At 37.3% G+C, this 17,473-nt stretch overlaps 1 protein-coding gene and 1 long non-coding RNA gene across 3 annotated transcripts in view; one reads left to right on the forward strand and one right to left on the reverse strand.

The window, feature by feature from the left end:
* Positions 1-17,473, reverse strand: part of LOC114496088 (FAS-associated factor 1) — a 380,509-nt gene that overhangs the window by 345,716 nt on the left and 17,320 nt on the right. The window lies entirely within an intron of this gene.
* LOC118500621 lies at positions 3,896-5,229 on the forward strand. Its single transcript, XR_004903195.1, has 2 exons — positions 3,896-4,012; positions 4,249-5,229. It is a non-coding gene; the product is annotated as an uncharacterized LOC118500621 (long non-coding RNA).

Here is a 17,473-nt window from a genome sequence, read left to right on the forward strand (position 1 = left end):
TCAGAACAGGGTTTCCTATGAGGCATGGGGATTGACTGGAACAGAACATCAGAAAATCTTTCCAAAACAATGGAAAATTCTACATCTTTATTACAGTGCTGATTAGAGGGGTATATACAGTTATTAAAACTCATCAAATTGTCCACTTAGGATGAATGAATTTCACTGAATGTGAATTTCACAAATTTTTATAGTTATAAACAGAAATAAATGGACTTTAACTTATCAAAAGAAAAAATCATAATAATAAAATTATAAAATAGGAGAGACTTGACATCCCAAGTGATTTTCCTTAATACTTTGCCAAAATGTTTTTACATACCCAGTACAGTTGCTTACCAAGTATCAATTTCCTTAATAAAAATTTAACACATAAATAATGAAAAGGCAAAATAAAGGAAATTTCAGATAAAAAAAGGACTGAGTAAATTTCTCACCAACAGATCTTTCTTCCATACAATAAAGAATAAAAAGTTTTTCAGGCAGAAGGGAAATAAATGATAATCTACACATTGCCAAAAATAGTAAATAAGTGTGTAAATACAAGCCTCTTTTTCTTGCTTCTTAAATTCCTTAAAAGGCAATTAAGTCTTTAAAGTAAAAAGAATAGTAATGAATTGTGCCCTGGCTGGTGTGGCTCAGCAGATTGAGTGCCATGCTGTGAACCAGAGTCACCAGTTCTATTCCCACCCTAAGGCGCATGCCTGGGTTGCAGGCCAGGTCTCCAGTAGGGGGTGCTCAAGAGGCAAACCACACACTGATGTTTCTTTCCCTCTCTTTTTCCTTCCCTTCCCCTCTCTAAAAATAAATAAATAAATAAAATTTTAAAGCACAAATAATAGCAATGAATTGTGAGGTCTGTAACACATACAGAAGTAAACTACATGACAAGAATAAAGCAAAGGCTGGAAAGGGATAAATGGAAGTATACTCAAAATTCTTACACAGTACTATGTATGAACTGGTATAATATAATTCAAGGTAGACTGTGTTAAGTAAACCATGTAATCCCTAGAACAACAAAGTGAAAATAAAGAAGTATAGAAGGTATGACCAAAATTATCTATCTGCTGGTCTCAGACTTATCTACACTAAAACTGTGTTTCTGAAAATTTCTTCCAAAGTATTTTCAGGTCAGGAACAGCCATAGGAAAATTTTGTGCAAAACTTAGAAGGCCAAAGAGAAGCAGCAGGCATTACATCCCTGAAAAAGTAAGAGCATATAGCACAAGGTGCTATTGTAACTCATACACATTGTCACTCATCTGCTGGATTACCTCACTGACATGGAGCAGGAGCTAGGTCCACAACTTCTACAAATCTGGACTAATTTTCCTTATGAGTATAGATGCAAAAACCCTTAACAAAAAGCAAGTCAAGAAATATATAAAAAGAATAATGCATGATAACCAAGTGGGGTTTCTCTAAGCAAAGCAAAGATGGTTCAATATGAGGAAACCAGTGTAACAGAACAACAGAAAGATTCTGCACAGGGGGATCCAACAAACTGGAATTTATTTATAAAAAGTTGTGTATTTACTCTTACATGCTTAAACTTCAGTCATCTTCAAAGTACTCTCCATTTGGTGCAAATACACCTACCAAGACACCTTTTTCCACTGCTCAGAAGAGTTTCTGACCTCATCAATTTTGATGCCTTTTAGTGCTTCTGTTGTTTTTTGTTTTACCTCTCGCACATCAGCAAAATATTTCTCTTTGAGGACTTTTATGAGAAAAAAGTCCTTGGGGCAAGATCAGGTGAATAGGGAGGGTGAGGCATTGAGGTCATGCCATTTTTGGTCAATACCTGCTTGCTGAACACTCAGTGCAGTGTGGATAAGAACCGCTGCAAATGACCCATCATAAAATGGGCAAGAGCCATTGAACGAGTCTTCAAAACAAATTCACTGAAGCAGAATGCACCCTCTCACAACATCAGCTAGTACAGAGACACATGGACTCCTAGAACACTCACCTAATGGGGGAAGCCTGGGTACTAAAAGGTGCCCGCCCTCCAGAATATAATTCCAGTTTTCAGGGGTCCCCCCAATATCTGACAAAATTCAACATCCATTACTGCATGATAAAAAAAAATATTAGGAATAGAAGAAACTTTCTCAACTTGATGAAAGAAATCTATGGAAAACCTATACTAACATCATACTCAACAGTGAAAGACTGAATATTTTCTCCCTAAGATTGGAAAGAAGGCAAGGGTGTTTGCTGTCACCACTTCTAGTCAACATTGTACAAAAGGTCCTAGCCAATACAATAAAGCAAGAATAAGAAAGGAAAAAGTCATGAAGACTTTTTTAATCACGAATGACTGTATACAGTAAATCTTCTGAATTTTTTAAAAAGAAAAACTTCCCACAGTGATAAGGGAATTTATAAGGTCACGATATATAAATTAATATGACAAAGCCTACTATATCCTCAAAAAAGTAAAATTATCAATCAATCCAATAATTCCACTTCTAGGTATACAAGGTGTGTCCAGATGGTATCCAGCCATGTAATATGAAAGAGACATTCATTGAAGAAGATACAAGATACAAGTAACAATGTACATAGGACAATGATTCCTCAGTCCCCTTCAAAGTAGGCACCTTGGGACCTCACAAATTGCTATCAGCTGCCCTGCCATATTTTCCTGAATCACATTAATGGTTTGAAATCTCTTCCATTTCAAAGGTGATTTTAGTTTTGGGAAAAGCTGGAAGTTGCAGAACACCAAATCTGGGCTATAGGGGTCTCAGTTACCTGGGTGATTTGATGTTTCACCAGAAAACTATTGCATAAGACATGATGCATGAGTGGGCGCATTGACATGATGAAGCTGCCAATCACCAGTTACCCACAGCTGTGGTTTTCTGAATCATCTGAATAGTTTCCATGGAGGAATGTTCAAGCTTAATGCAAAATTTGATGCAGATTCATTGCTCTAGTCACTCAGTCACTTCGAATGCGATGACTACAAAGTACACATGCTCACTGAATGGCATCTACCACCCCCCACTGACTGGTATAGTGAAGTTGTTATATTCACCCATGTGCATTCCAGTCCACTTTCCTGGTTACATCGATGTCATGCAAACCATTCTCATTATATTAACAATGGCTGGACTCTTTCTGAACAGAGCTGATATACATGCAACAGAATATTATCCAATCCTTAAAAAGGAAATTCTGAAACACAGTATAATATAAATGAACCTTGAGGTCATTATGCTAAGCAAAATAAGCCAGACACAAAAGGACAAATATTGTATCATTCCACTTAGATATCTAGAATAGTCAAATCAAAAGAGACAAAAAGTGCAATGTTGGTTGCCAGGAGCTACAGAGCATTGAGTTTCAGTTTGGGAAGATGAAAAAATTCTGGAGATAGATGGTGGTGATGGTACACAACAATGTGAATGTACTTAATGCCTCTATACTGTACACTTAAAAATGGTTAAAAATGTTAATTTTGTTATGTATATTTTACCACAATATGAATAAAAAGCCTACTGTATGGTTTCATGCATATAAAGTTTAAAACAAATTAATATATAATGTTCATTTCAAAGTGCTGGGTTATCCTAGCATGGGGGGATGACTAGAAGGAGGCTTCTAGAGTTTTACTTATATTGTTTTTGTTATTTTTAAAGATTTTATTTACTTTTGGAGAGAGGGGAAGAGAGAAAGAAACATCAATGTGAGAAACATCAATTGAATGCCTCTTCTATGCACCCCAACCACAGACCAAGTCCACAACCCAGGTATGTGCCTTGAATGGGAATCAAACCTGCAACCTTACGCTTTGCTGGACAACACCCAAATAGCTGAGCCACACTGGTCAAGGCATACATTCTGTTTTCTTAACCTGGGTATTGGTTTCATCAATGTGTTCACATTTTGTGCAAGTTCATCACACTATACTTTTATGATTTGTGTTCCTTGCTATATGAATATTATACCACCACAAAGTTTTGGGGGTTGTTTGTGTACCCTAGTTAATGACAGATAAGTTGTCCCTTTTTTTTAAAGATATTATTTATTTTTAGAGAGGGAAGGGAGGGAGGGAGGGAGGGAGAGAGAGAGAGACACAGACAGAGACAGAGACAGAGACAGAGACATCAATGTGCGGTTGCTGGGGGTCATGGCCTGCAGCCCAGGCATGTGCCCTGACTGGGAATCAAACCTGCGACACTTTGGTTCACAGCCTGCGCTCAATCCACTGAGCTACGCCAGCCAGGGCATAAGTTGTCCTTTTGTTGAGTGAGAATCTGGATCATTCTCACAGCTAGACTGGTTTCAGGAGCAAGTCATCTGTCCAGTAAGTGAGCTTATTGAGCAACATCCACTCTACAGCACCCATTTATCACATGCTATTTGCCTTTGATATATAGAGTCTAATTCTTCTGAAATGGTGAGAATACTGTCTTCTATTCCAAAATAGTCTCAGAATGAAATTCAACTCCTACTGTTAGTGACAGAAGTAAACAGAAATTGAAGAGGTCAAAGAAAGTAATATGAAAGTCTCTGAGTATATTATAGGAAAAATGTCAAGGATATACACCAGTGCTGAAAATATTTTTCTACATGTCAAAGCATTCACAAGGCCCAGCTGCTTATAGTCTCAGTTCAATTAATGCTTTATAGTATGCACTTAAAAAAAAAAGGTTGGGAAGGTGTTCTGATTTCAAAAGCTGTGAAAGCAAATGAATTATTTTCCTTTAACCAAGACAGGGATTGTTTAACACCATCAGGAAATAATATGCTCACTAATACTCTTATGTATATCCAAAAATATCTAGTATTGTTTCAGAACTAAAACAGAAAAGTTACTTCATGATTCATGTAATTTATATGCAGAAAAAGAGAAAGGATGTGCTCAAAAATGCTATTAAGTTTGGACTTGAGTAATAATATACAAATTTTATCCTGGACATGGAAAAAATGATACATCAGCATGAATTCTATATGTCTTAGTGTATGTGACCTAAAAAATGTATTAACTTGATAATACTGCATGGATTAATATCCTCCTAAAAACAGGAAAATTTTACTAAATTTTACTAGTACATCTTCTAATAACAGAACCACAGGACAGATTTATTTTAATAGCTTACAATCTCCTTTATATCCACAAGAGGGAGCAAACATTTAACACATATTTATGGGGACTTCATTAAATACTAATTTTTACACAAGGCTTTTTTAAGTAACAATAATTGGAAAAAACAGTAATAATAGAATTATCAGAAAGTATTTAACTGAGTGTCTAGATGTGCCAGGCAATACCTGGAAATAACTATGGGAGAAAGATAAAGCTCCTGCTCTCAGGCATCCCATTACTTCAGACAACAAAGTACATCCAGAGATCTTTAAAATTCTTTAATGAGCATAAACAAATCACATTTAGCTTTTTTATAGCATTACTGTAAACCATAGTTTAAAAGGATTCAGTCTGACCAGAAACAATGAATATGATGAAAAAAACTAAACAAATATCAGTAATTTATAGTCTACAACTCAAAGAGGTAAATAACAGGCATTATACAATTTAATAAAGAATTCACAGTAGACTTTAAGATGCCAATATCTTTTTTCCAAGTGGACACTAATTATCTAAGCCACCTCATCTCTTTCATTTAACTTAATCAGAATGTAAGCAAATGAACACTGACTTAGGAGAATTTGGGGCTGTAGTTAAAGTATTTCAGGAGAGAATTATCTTTAAGATGTACTGATGAAGAGTAAAATCATAATGTCAACACTGAAAATTTTCAATCAGCCTATTGTAACATCTGAACATAGCCACTCTTACTAGACTTAAAGAGGACTGGATTCCAAAAGGGCCACAATAAACTAACTGGACCTAATTGGACCTAGTTGGACCTCAGGATAGCTCTTCCAATTAGGTAGGTGTGTTTAGAAAGAAGCAAAGACATAGGGTACACTCTTTTTCAGGAAGACATGTTGGCAGGAAACAATGTACAGTGAAGAAAATCAAGTTTGAAACAAAGCAGAACTGGTTCCAAATTCAAGCTTTGCCACTTACCAGCCCTGTGACCTATTATGCAAGTTACAGACCTCTCTGGGCCTCAGTATTCTCACATATACTATGGGAATAACAATCATATTGCAAGGTTATTACAAGGATTGATAATAATGCAAATAAAGTGCCTAGCATAAGAGCTCAAATATTAACTGCTATTTTATAGATAAGAAAACAAAAGGTCACATGATTTATACAGGTTTAGAAAGTAAAGAGACAGTGGGCCAGAACATCTTTTTTTTTTTTTTTTTTATTTTAATCATTGTTCAGAACATCTTTATTTCTAGTAATACTCCTTATCTTAAAGTCTAATTGGTCTGGTATTAATTAATCATACCAGCTTTGTTATCATTTTCATCCTTTTATTTCCAAGCTGAGTCTTTATATTTTCATCCTTTTATTTCCTTTTTTCATCCTTTTATTTCCAAGCAGATATATTTCAAATGTACCTCTTCTAAACAATATAGATCAGGTTTTCTTTTTTATCTAATCTGACACTCTCTACTCTTTTGATTACCATTTAGTCTATTTATATTTAATATATTCATAACTATTGATATGGGTCAGTTTAAGTCTACCATCTTTTGTATGTGTGTATGTATAATCTGTCCCAAGTGTTGTCCTTCAGTTTTCTTCCTTATCTGCATTCTTTAAGGCTGACCTAATTTTTAGCATTCCATTCTATCTCCTTTACTGATTTTTTAAGTAGTTCTTCTATTTGTTACTCATTGTTCTACAATTATGACATCCACCCATAACTTATGTATGTCTTGAGTTAATATTATTACCACCCCCATATAATGTAAGAATCTTACAAGAGCATATTTGTATCTTTTTTTTCACTATTGTCACATGTGTTACTTCCACAGAAAATATAAACTCTACTGCGTATTGTTATTTTTGTTAATCAATTTTTAAAAAATAAAAGGAGATATATTTTATATTTACCCAAATGCATGCCATTTTAAGTCCTCTTCACTTCTTTCAAAGATCCACATTTACATCTGGTATCATTTCTCTTTAGCCTAAAGAACTCCCATTAGCATTTCATTTTTCTTTAGATATATTTTATTGATTATGCTACTGTAGTTGCCTCAATTTTTCCCCCTTAGCCTGGTACCACCATTCCCTCAATCAATAATCCCCCAACCTTAGTTCATGTCCATGGATTCTGCATATATAAGTTCTTTGGCTTCTCCATTTCCTATACCATTCTTAACAACGCCCTATCTATTTTGCACCTGAAAATCTGTACTTAATCTCTGTACCTTTTCCCCCATTCTCCCTCTTCCTCCTTCCAGCTGATAATCCTCCAAATGATCTCTGTATCTATAATTTCTCTTCCTGTCCTGCTAGTTTGCTTAGTTTGTTTTTTAGATTCAGTTGTTGACAGCTGTGCATTTGTTGCCATTTTAATGTGCATAGTTTTGATCTTTTTTTTATATAGTTCCTTTTAACATTTCATATAGTCATGGCTTAGTGATGATGAACTCCTTTAGTTTTTACCTTGTCAGCGAAGCACTTTATCTGCCCCTCCATTCTAAATGACAGCTTTGCTGGGTAGAGTAATCTAGGTTGTAGGTCCTTGCTTTTCATCATTTTAAATATTTCTTGCCAATCCCTTCTAGCCTGTAAAGTATCTTTTGAGAAATCAGCAGACAGTCTTACGGGGACTCCTTTGTAGGTAAGTCTCTGCTTTTCTCTTGCTGCTTTTAAGATTCTCTTTTTATCTTTAACCTTTAGCATTTTAATTATGTATCTTGGTGTGGTCCTCTGTAGGTCCAACTTGTTTAGGACTCTGTGCGTCCTAGATTTGTATGTCTATTTTCTTCACCAAATTAAGGAAGTTTTCTTTCATTATTTTTTCAAATAAGTTTTCAACTTCTTGCTCTTCCACTTCTCCTTCTGGCACCCCTATCATTCGAATGTTGGTACATTTGGAGATGTCCCAGAGGCACCTTATACTGTCCTTGTTTTTTTTGAATTATTTTTTTCTTCTTGTTCTGGTTGAGCTTATTTCTTCCTTATATTCCAAATCATTGATTTGAATCCTGGCTTCATCTCCTCCACTGCTGGTTCCCTGTATCAGAGGTGTCCAACTTTTTGGTGTCTCCGTGCCACACTGGAAGAAGAAGAGTTGTCTTGGGCCACACATTAAATAAAATGTGACATGTATTAATCTAGCTTATATCCTGATGACAAAATAAGGATTCAAAAACTCCATCGTATCCTCCTTGTATTTCAACAAGCTCAAAGTTATCTAGTTCAAGCCCTGGCTGGTGTAGCTCAGTGGATTGAGCGCGGGCTATGAACCAAAGTATCGCAGGTTTGATTCCCAGTCAGGGTACATGCCTGGGATGGCCCCCAGCAACCGCACATTGATGTTTCTCTCTCTCTTTCTTTATCTCCCTCCCTTCCCTCTCTAAAAATAAATAAATAAAATCTTTTTAAAAAAAAAAAAAGCTATCTAGTTCAGTTCAGCTTAATATTCAATGAGAACACACTATGTGCCAGGAGTGTGGTTGACATTAACAATACTAAAACATATAATATCTAGTTCCTGACTAAGAAACTCACAAATTAATAAGTAAACAAATATTTGCAAAGTAATGTGATAGATACAATGACATATGTATATATTAAAATTATAGTACAAAGGAGGGAGTATCATGGAAAACTTCATAGGAGATAATGCCTATGAAGAGTCTTGAGATAAATAGAAAACTGAGAAGAAGACAATGGAAGGACTGGCAAAGGCAAAGAAACATGAAATGATGTAAGTTCAAGAAAATTACAAGCATAAAATTATCACTATAGAACAAGAAAGTATAGGTTTCACAAGGCCATATAAGGAAAAGTATAGGATACATATGGCCAAATACAATGAGCTTTGTTAGCCATGCCAATGAACTTGACTTCCATCTTATATAAGCAATTGAATATAGGGTTCAAGAGAAGTTAGGGATAAGCAGCTGCTTTGGGAATCAATAGCACATATATAGTGGATAGTTAAAAACAAAGAAAAGATGATTATCCAAAGAGATAATGGGATAAGGTAGAAAGGAAAAGGGAATTAGGCTAGATCCTGATGGTACATTAACACTTAGGAAACATATGGGGAAAGGAAAAAGAAAAAGGAAGCACTCATTGTAGGACATAGGAATCAATGAAGGATATTTTAAATTGAGAGAAGCTTGGTAAAATTTCGATTGGAAATAGGTTGAGAAGATGGAGCCAGTAGAAAGGAAGATGCAGAAGCCAAAGAAAATGTAAAGAAAATCTGACGTCTTACGGCCAAGATAGAGGCATAGGTGGTCACACAGTGCCTCCTCGAGCAACCAAAACTAAAGACAACAAGAATTTACAAACAAAAACCAACCAGAACAGAGAGAAATGAACCGAACGGAAGTCTGAATACCATACACCCAGACCAGTAAGGAGGGGCAGAGTCAGAGGCCTACGGAGAGGGGTTGAGGGGTGAGGGCAGGAAAAAGCGGTGGCTGGAAGATGCAGGTGCGCAGGGCGCAGATGGCAGTTGGCGGACCCCAGAAGCACAGGGGCAGCTAACGGACAGGTGGTAGACCCTGGGCGCAGGAGGGAACAAGCAGACCCAGTGAGGCGCGCAAGGCAGCTGGCTGTCCGCAGCCACACATTTGCGTGCAAACTAAGCGAAAACGGGCAGCAACCCAGACCAAGTAACCCAGGGACCCAGGGCCAGGAAACAAAGCCTAAAGGCACCAACTAAAAACACCTGTGGAAGTTGAGGCTGGGAGATTCTCTCAGCCTCACAGGAGAGCTCCTTGGGGAGACCCACAGGGTCCAAGAAAGTACACAAACCCACCCACCCAGGAGCCAGCACCAGAAAGGCCCAATTTGCTTGTGGGAAGTGACAAAGGGGACTGAAGTCCTAGAGAGAGCAGAGCGGGTGCCACTGTTCCCTCTCTGACCCCGCCCCCACATACAATGTCACAACCCAGCAAATGAGGTACCCTGCCCTGGTGAACACCTAAGGCTCCGCTCCCCATATGTAACAGGCGCGACCAGACCAAAGCAAAAAAATAAAATTAAAAAGATGGCTCAAACAGAGTTAAAAGCCCCAGAGACAGTTTTTTTAAGTGACCGAGAAATGGCCAACCTATCAGGTGCACAGTTCAAAACACTGGTGATCAGGATGCTCACAGAATTGGTTGAATTTGGTCACAAGTTAGATGAACAAATGCAGACTATAAGAGAAATGAAGGAAAATGCACAGGGAACCAATAGTGATGGGAAGAAAACTGGGTTTCAAATCAATGGAAGGGGCCAGAAGGAGGAAAGGAACAACCAAACAGAAAAGAATGAAGAAATAAGAATTCAAAAAAATTAGGAGAGGGTTAGGGACCTTCAGGACATCTTTAAACGTTCCAACATCAGAATTATAGGGGTACCAGAAGGGGAAGAGGAAAAACAACAAGTGGAAAAGTTATTTGAACAAATAATAAAGGAGAACTTCCCCAATCTGGCAAAGGAAATAGACTTCTAGGAAGTCCAGGAAGCTCAGAGAGTCCCAAAGAGGTTGGACCTAAGGAGGAATACACCAAGGCACATCATCATTACATTACCCAAGATAAAAATGAAGGAAAGAATCTAGAAGCAGCAAGAGATAAGGAGACAGTTACCTACAAAGGAGTTCCCATCAGAATGTCAGCTGATTTCTCAAAAGAGACCTTGTAGGCAAGAAGGGGCTGGAAAGAAGTATTCCAAGTCATGAAAGGCAAGGACCTACTTCCAAGATTGCTCTATCCAGCAAAGCTTTCACTTAGAATGGAAGGGGAGATAAAAGTGCTTCTCAGATAAGGCCAAGTTAAAGGAGTTCATCATCACTAAGCCATGATTATATGAAATGTTAGAGGGAGTTATCTAAGAAAAAGAAGATAAAAAATATGAACAGTAAAAAAAGGCATCAAACTCACAGTTAGTAACAACCATACCTAAAACAAAAGCAAACTAAGCAAACAAATACAACAGGAGCGGAACCACAGAAATGGAGATCACATGGAGGGTTAGCAACAGGGAAGTGGGAGGAGGCGAGAGGGGGGAAAAGATACAAAGAATAAGTAGCATGGGCAATAGGTAGAAAATAGACGGGGGAGGGCAGGAAAAATGTGGGAAATGTAGAAGCTAAAGAACTTATGACACATGGACATGAACTAAAGGCGGGAATGTGGGTGGGAGGGGGTGGGCAGGGTGGAGGGGAGTGAAGGGGGAAAATGGGACAACTGTAATAGCATAATCAATAAAATATATTTTAAAAAAGTAAGGTAGTTTGCAGGGAAAAAAAAAAGAAAATCTAATGTATGGCAAGTTCCTAGACAGACAACTAAGAACAGGAAGAGATATGGAAGTTAACAAAAATTTTAAAGTACTCTACTAGCTTGAAAAATGCAGCTGATTAAATTTAGGGTGAGGGACACAAGCCTTACCTATTCACATAGCACTTTAGGTTATTAGCCATTAAATATGTAACAAAATTGTAAGGTGACCCCATTAATAGTAATAGAATGTACAAAGTTAGCAGAGAGGCCCTTCTACCCTACTCCAAACCTCTTTTGGAATATTGTATTTACTACTCAGCTTCTCCTTTGAAGTGTGCCATTAAAGTAAACACATCCAGAGGAAAGCAAGCAAATGATAAAAGTGGTGAAAAGAACTTGAGGAATAGGGTTAGATAAGAGTTAATGGTATCATAGTTGTCTTCCTGTGGTGAGAAAAGAAATTCTACATAGGTCTACAGTAAATCAGTGTTACAAAGAGGTAAACTTTTATTAGCTATAATAGCTGATTTATGAAGTAGTGCTTCACTACTTCATAATGACTGTTATGAGTAGTATATCTAGTATATTATCTAGTATAATGTCTGTTACAGAGTAGGTATTCAATAAATTTTTGTCAAGGAATACATATTTCTCTGTATTCCTCACATCTTCACATCACAACACATGTGAAATCATTTAATTATCTGTTGAACAAAGGAAGGTCTGGTATACTCTCAGTACATGCTTATAGATATAAGCAGTAAGAATTAAAGACATTGTTAATTTATCAAGAATCATTACTAATACCACCAAAACACCATGATGGTCTCAACTTTTTTTTTTTTGCATTTATCTGACCACAATGCCAACCAAAGAGAGGTATTTCTGAGTAAATGCCTTGTTGAGCAAGCTCAGAGCATCCTATCTGGATATACTCTGGCCAACAGGGAGTTCCTTGCAGTTATCTTCATGAAGGTCTCATAAAAACTGAGGAAGACTGCACTTAGACCTAAGTTCTAGAGCCAACTATGTATGTCACCACAGCCCTTTCATGAAAGGATGACTTTGTATCCATACTATGTCAGGATACCCTTCAGGACCCATCTTCTAGAAATGCCAAGGCTCTTATGTAATCACAGACACACACACACACACACACACACACACACACACAATGCACAGATTTTTTTTTTAAGGTAAAGAAATTAAAGTCTTCCTGGCTGGTGTGACTCAGTGAACTGAGTGCCATCCTGTGAACCAAAAGGTCGCCAGTTCAATTCCCAGTCAGAGCACATGCCTGGGTTGTGGGCCAAACCCCAGCAGGGGATCCTCAAGAGACAATCACACACTGATGTTTCTCTCCTTCTCTTCCTCCCTCCCTTCCTCTCTCTAAAATTAAGTAAATGAAATCAAGGAAGAAAGGAAAAGAGGGAGAGAGGCAGGCAAAAGAAAGGGGAAGGGAGGGGAGGGAGGGGAGGGGAGGGGCAGGGCCCAAAATTAAAATCCTGCCCTGGCTGGTGTGGCTCGGTGGATTGAGCACCAGCTTGAGAACCAAAGGGCTCCCGGTTGGATTCCTGGTCAAGACACATGCCTGGGTTGTGGGCCATGTCCCCAGTTGGGGGTGCACAAGAACCAATCACACATTTCTCTAAAAATTAAAAAAAAAAAAATTTTCAGAAAAAAATAAATTAAAATCCTGTAATAAACATGCCAGGAGAACATGTGGCTATTTCTTAGCATAGTAATATTTTGATCTTAACAAATTAGGTTATTCCTGAATTATAAGTAGTATTGATGATCTAATGAAATCTTTAATCTTAATAAAAAACATATTTCATTTTGGTATAATCCACATTTTAACTTTACATATTCTCTACACACGTTTAAGTGGAAAGATTAATAACTTACACAGCATTTCTGTGTTCTTAAAGTCATATATAAACATCATCATGACATGCTGTTCTGTTGGGACAATAAAGGCAGAATAAAAAGTAAAAAGTCACTGCAAAAAATTATAACAATACATACATAAAATGACACATCATCTAATTGGACTCTCTTTCTGCCTAATACATCTTTCATACCATTTTAGGTTTCTGATTTTGTTTCAATATTGGTTTTAAAAAAAATTAACTCCTCTTTGACAAAACACTTGTCTTTAGTTATTCAAATTTAGAACATGAAGTTAAATCTTAAAAAAATGCTACTTATTATCTGGGTTAGAAAATTGATTAATTTTAGGAAACTTTTATTCTAAGACTACAGCTAAGACTTTTTACAAATACTAAAATTTAACTAGTAAACTACTTTAAATTTTCCAATGAGAATACTGACAAAAATTTAGTAACATTTTGGTAAATTTTACCAAGATTTACCATAGCATTTTGATAAAATGCTATGATTATGTAACATTACTATGATTGCAATTATTAATTCCTTATAGTAGTTTCATTGTCACTCCTCTAACCCTACAGTCCATTAGAACATGAAGATATTATGCTAAAGGTTAAAATTTCACTAAGTCACTTTTATTTTGACAGAACATCTTTTTTACTTATTATGGAAGTTTTCAAGCATATACTTGAGTGGACATAATAGTATAATGAACAGCCATGAACACAATATCCCCTTCAACAATTACCAAGTTATAGCCAATCTTATTTCAGTCCCCATCAACCCCAACCCCAAACCCCTCCCAGACTGTTCTGAAGTAAATTCCAAACATCATATCACTTCATCTATAAATATTTCAGTATACATCTCTAAAAGATAAATACTCTATTTTAAAAATCAGAAGTTTGCCCTGGCTGGTGTGGCTCAGTGGATTGAGCACCGGACTGCAAAGCAAAGGGTCTTTGGTTTAATTCCCAGTCATGGCACACGCCTGGGTTGAGGGCCAGGTCCCCAGTGGGGGGCTCATGAGAGGCCACCACACATTGACGTCTCTCTCCCTCTCTTTCTCCCTCCCTTACTCTCTCTCTAAAAATAAATAAAATCTTTTAAAACATAAAAATATAAAAAACAAATCAATAGATTATCACACTTAAAAAACATGACTATTTAATTTCATTAAAAATCCAGTCAGCTTGGCAAAATATTTCTTACTATGTTATTCCAAAGTAATCACTAAGTAATATTTCCCTCTAAAATACAATGTGGCTTAAAACAAACTCCATATCAAAACTTTGGGTCAGCTTGCCTTAGCTGGAATCAATTCTACTATTTTGCCAGAGCATCATTACTTCTGCTTCAAGTCTCACTTCACTATTAGGACCTTAGTACTATACTGAAAACTGACAGTACTCCCAGAAAAGCGAGACAAAATTACTTAGCATGATATAGACTTATAACAACAAAATACTTTATTGATACTGGTAAATGTAAAAGAAGTAAAAAAAAAAAAAAATACCAGTGACAAGATAATCTCTTGCAGAAGTACTAAATAATCCCAACAGCAATCATTGACACATACAGCCTCATAAGTCAATGAATCCCAGTTTTTTTCTGCTTTTGATCCCTCTATTGCCCTCTATAAATTCAAGAACACCAGGAGAACTTTATTTTTCTTTTGTGTGTGTTTCACAAAGCTATGATAGGATGAAGCAATAAAAAAAAGAAAACTGGATACATCTTCTATTTGTTTTTTAAAAGCTAACCTTATAAAGTATAGTGCTTACTCTTTTTTTTTTCAACTACTGTAGTCATAATGATAGAGGAAAGGAATCATATTCATCCCCATGGGAGGAGGGGAGGATGAACCAAAGAAAAGTAAGCCACATCCCTACTATTTCCTTAAAATTTCATTTACTATTTCAAATTCACGCAAAATTTAGATTGACTTCATGAAAGTTTTAATTTTAAAAACCACATAATTCTTTTTAAGTGTCTTTTAAATTGGTGCTATAAGAAGATGTGCCTATTTACTGGGTAGTTTTGAGTGAATACTCCCTAGCATACCTGTTTGAGAAACGTGGATATATAAGACTGTAAACTTGAATTTGGAGTAGAGCAGACCCGAGTGCCAAACCCTGTAATGACTACCTGTCATTAGATAATTACTTGACCTATTTACACATCCATTTTTTCATCTTTCGAATAGGAATAACAACAATGGCTCTCAGATTAGATGGTACATACTAATTCGGCTTCAGTGTGGTTCTGAAAGACAAAGAATATCAACATCTTTTCCTTCTCCAAACTTTCTGGGCTCTAAAGCATTCCCACCCCCAGGTGTTGAGATTGTTACTCCCCCCTCTACTACCACAAAATCATATGTCCCCTTCTGATAGCTATAACTCGATCTTTCTTCCAATCATCATCTCCCACTCATACTCAGGCCTTTTGTATGGAAATGCCAGATACAAGAGGGTCAAGGGATTTTTCAGAACCTACAGAAACCTATTTATGGTCCCTACTGACCCACAAGGGCCACCACAGCGGGGGAGGGCAGGGACTAAGCAAGCAGTGTACTCAACCAAGTAATCATTATCATTATGACCTAGGACCATATCAACCCAACAAGAAAATCCAGGTGGTTGAACCAGAATTAACTTTGAATCCCCTAGGCCACCTTTTGGAGAGCTGCCACATGGAAGGTTTACCAACCTAGTAGCCTTGGGTCGCTGCTGCTAAGAAAAAAACATCATGCCCAGAAATGGTCAGAATGGAATCCTAAACTGTCAGAATAAGGCTATATAACTTCCTACCCTTTCTGTCCTTATCACTACCCAGGAAGTGACCAAGATCATATGATCCCTTTTCTGGGGACAGCTGCATTCAGTGACCAAACTGACTTACTAAGGAGGAAGCTGTTCCAACATTCAACATTCATCCACATACCAGATGCCTGTGGACAGTAAGAAACATGGAAGGTCCCTGAAATATCTTGACTATCGGCTTATTATTGAGTGGCTTTTACAGTAAAAAGTTCACCATCATCAGACTGCAAATGGTCCAGAAAACCTGAAAGCATAACAGACATTAGTTTCAAGGGCCACAACAGTGTGTCCAGTCACCTAACTAAGCCAGAACACCAACACCATAAACAGAAAAAGTGTCAACATCAGTGAAGCACCCCTGATACCTCTAAGAAAGAGGTGAGAGGTTCAACATAGTCAATTTGCTAAAAGCAGGCAGGGACCAAATCCCATGAAAGGTGCCTTCTCTTATTATATGACAAACAGGTCAACTTCTGGCATGAGTCACAAGTCTGGCATGAAGTAGTACTGTTTGCATCAGAAAAATAAATTTCTTTGCACAGTTGATGATAGTTGATGTGCCATCACATCTGATACAATGATAGATCCAGGTAAGAATAATGGCTCTAGGCAGTGCAGGCTCAATCAAAGGCTTGATTCCAGTGAGGTTCATGAAAGAACAGGCCCTTACTATGGGCATCTACATGAGTGATCCAGGCATTCTGACCAGCAACTATAATTTGTTTCCACAGTTCACAGCTTCAAAGAGAGCTGTCTTTAATCGGCCACTCTATAGTTTCCAAGTGGCAGACCAAATAGCTAGACCATTGGCAACAGACCAAGGGTCAGCAGAAACACAAGTTTCATGAAAGAGAGTAATGGCCAGAACTATAAGAACAGCCTTGACTTCTTTCTGTCCACAAAACAGGGCAACCACATCCATTATCAGACTGTATAGGTGGTGCAGAGGCTGAACAAGCCCAGAAGACAAGGAGACACAATCAGTTTCAGTCTGGCTGAACCAATAACACTCCAGGCGCAGGTTTCAGGAAACCTCTATGAACTAAGGACCCTATAGAGTCAGTTGCTTTGCTTCAAACAATGAAGTACTAGGAAATAAAGCTTCCTCTAAAGGAGAGGTTGGGCCATAAGACATTATGCACCCCCATCCTCTCATTTCAGACAAAGCAGTGAAAATTCTAGGTGAAAATTCTAATGAAAACAGTTTCAGTTTCTTCCAATAGAGGCTGCAAATTTGCCTTCCTTCACACATAAGTGTACAACAGTCTGTAAGTGTTGTCTGAACAGAGGCAAAAACTTCTGCCTAGCCAAGACAAATCTTAGTATTTACTAATTCTAATTGTTACAATGAGTGCAGTCTCTGACAGATATATTGGGGGGGAAGGAGGGGACAGGGAAACCCTACCAGAGAGAAT

Source organism: Phyllostomus discolor, chromosome 5 (genome assembly GCF_004126475.2).
Source record: "Phyllostomus discolor isolate MPI-MPIP mPhyDis1 chromosome 5, mPhyDis1.pri.v3, whole genome shotgun sequence".
In the NCBI taxonomy this organism is placed as follows: Eukaryota; Metazoa; Chordata; class Mammalia; order Chiroptera; family Phyllostomidae; genus Phyllostomus; species Phyllostomus discolor.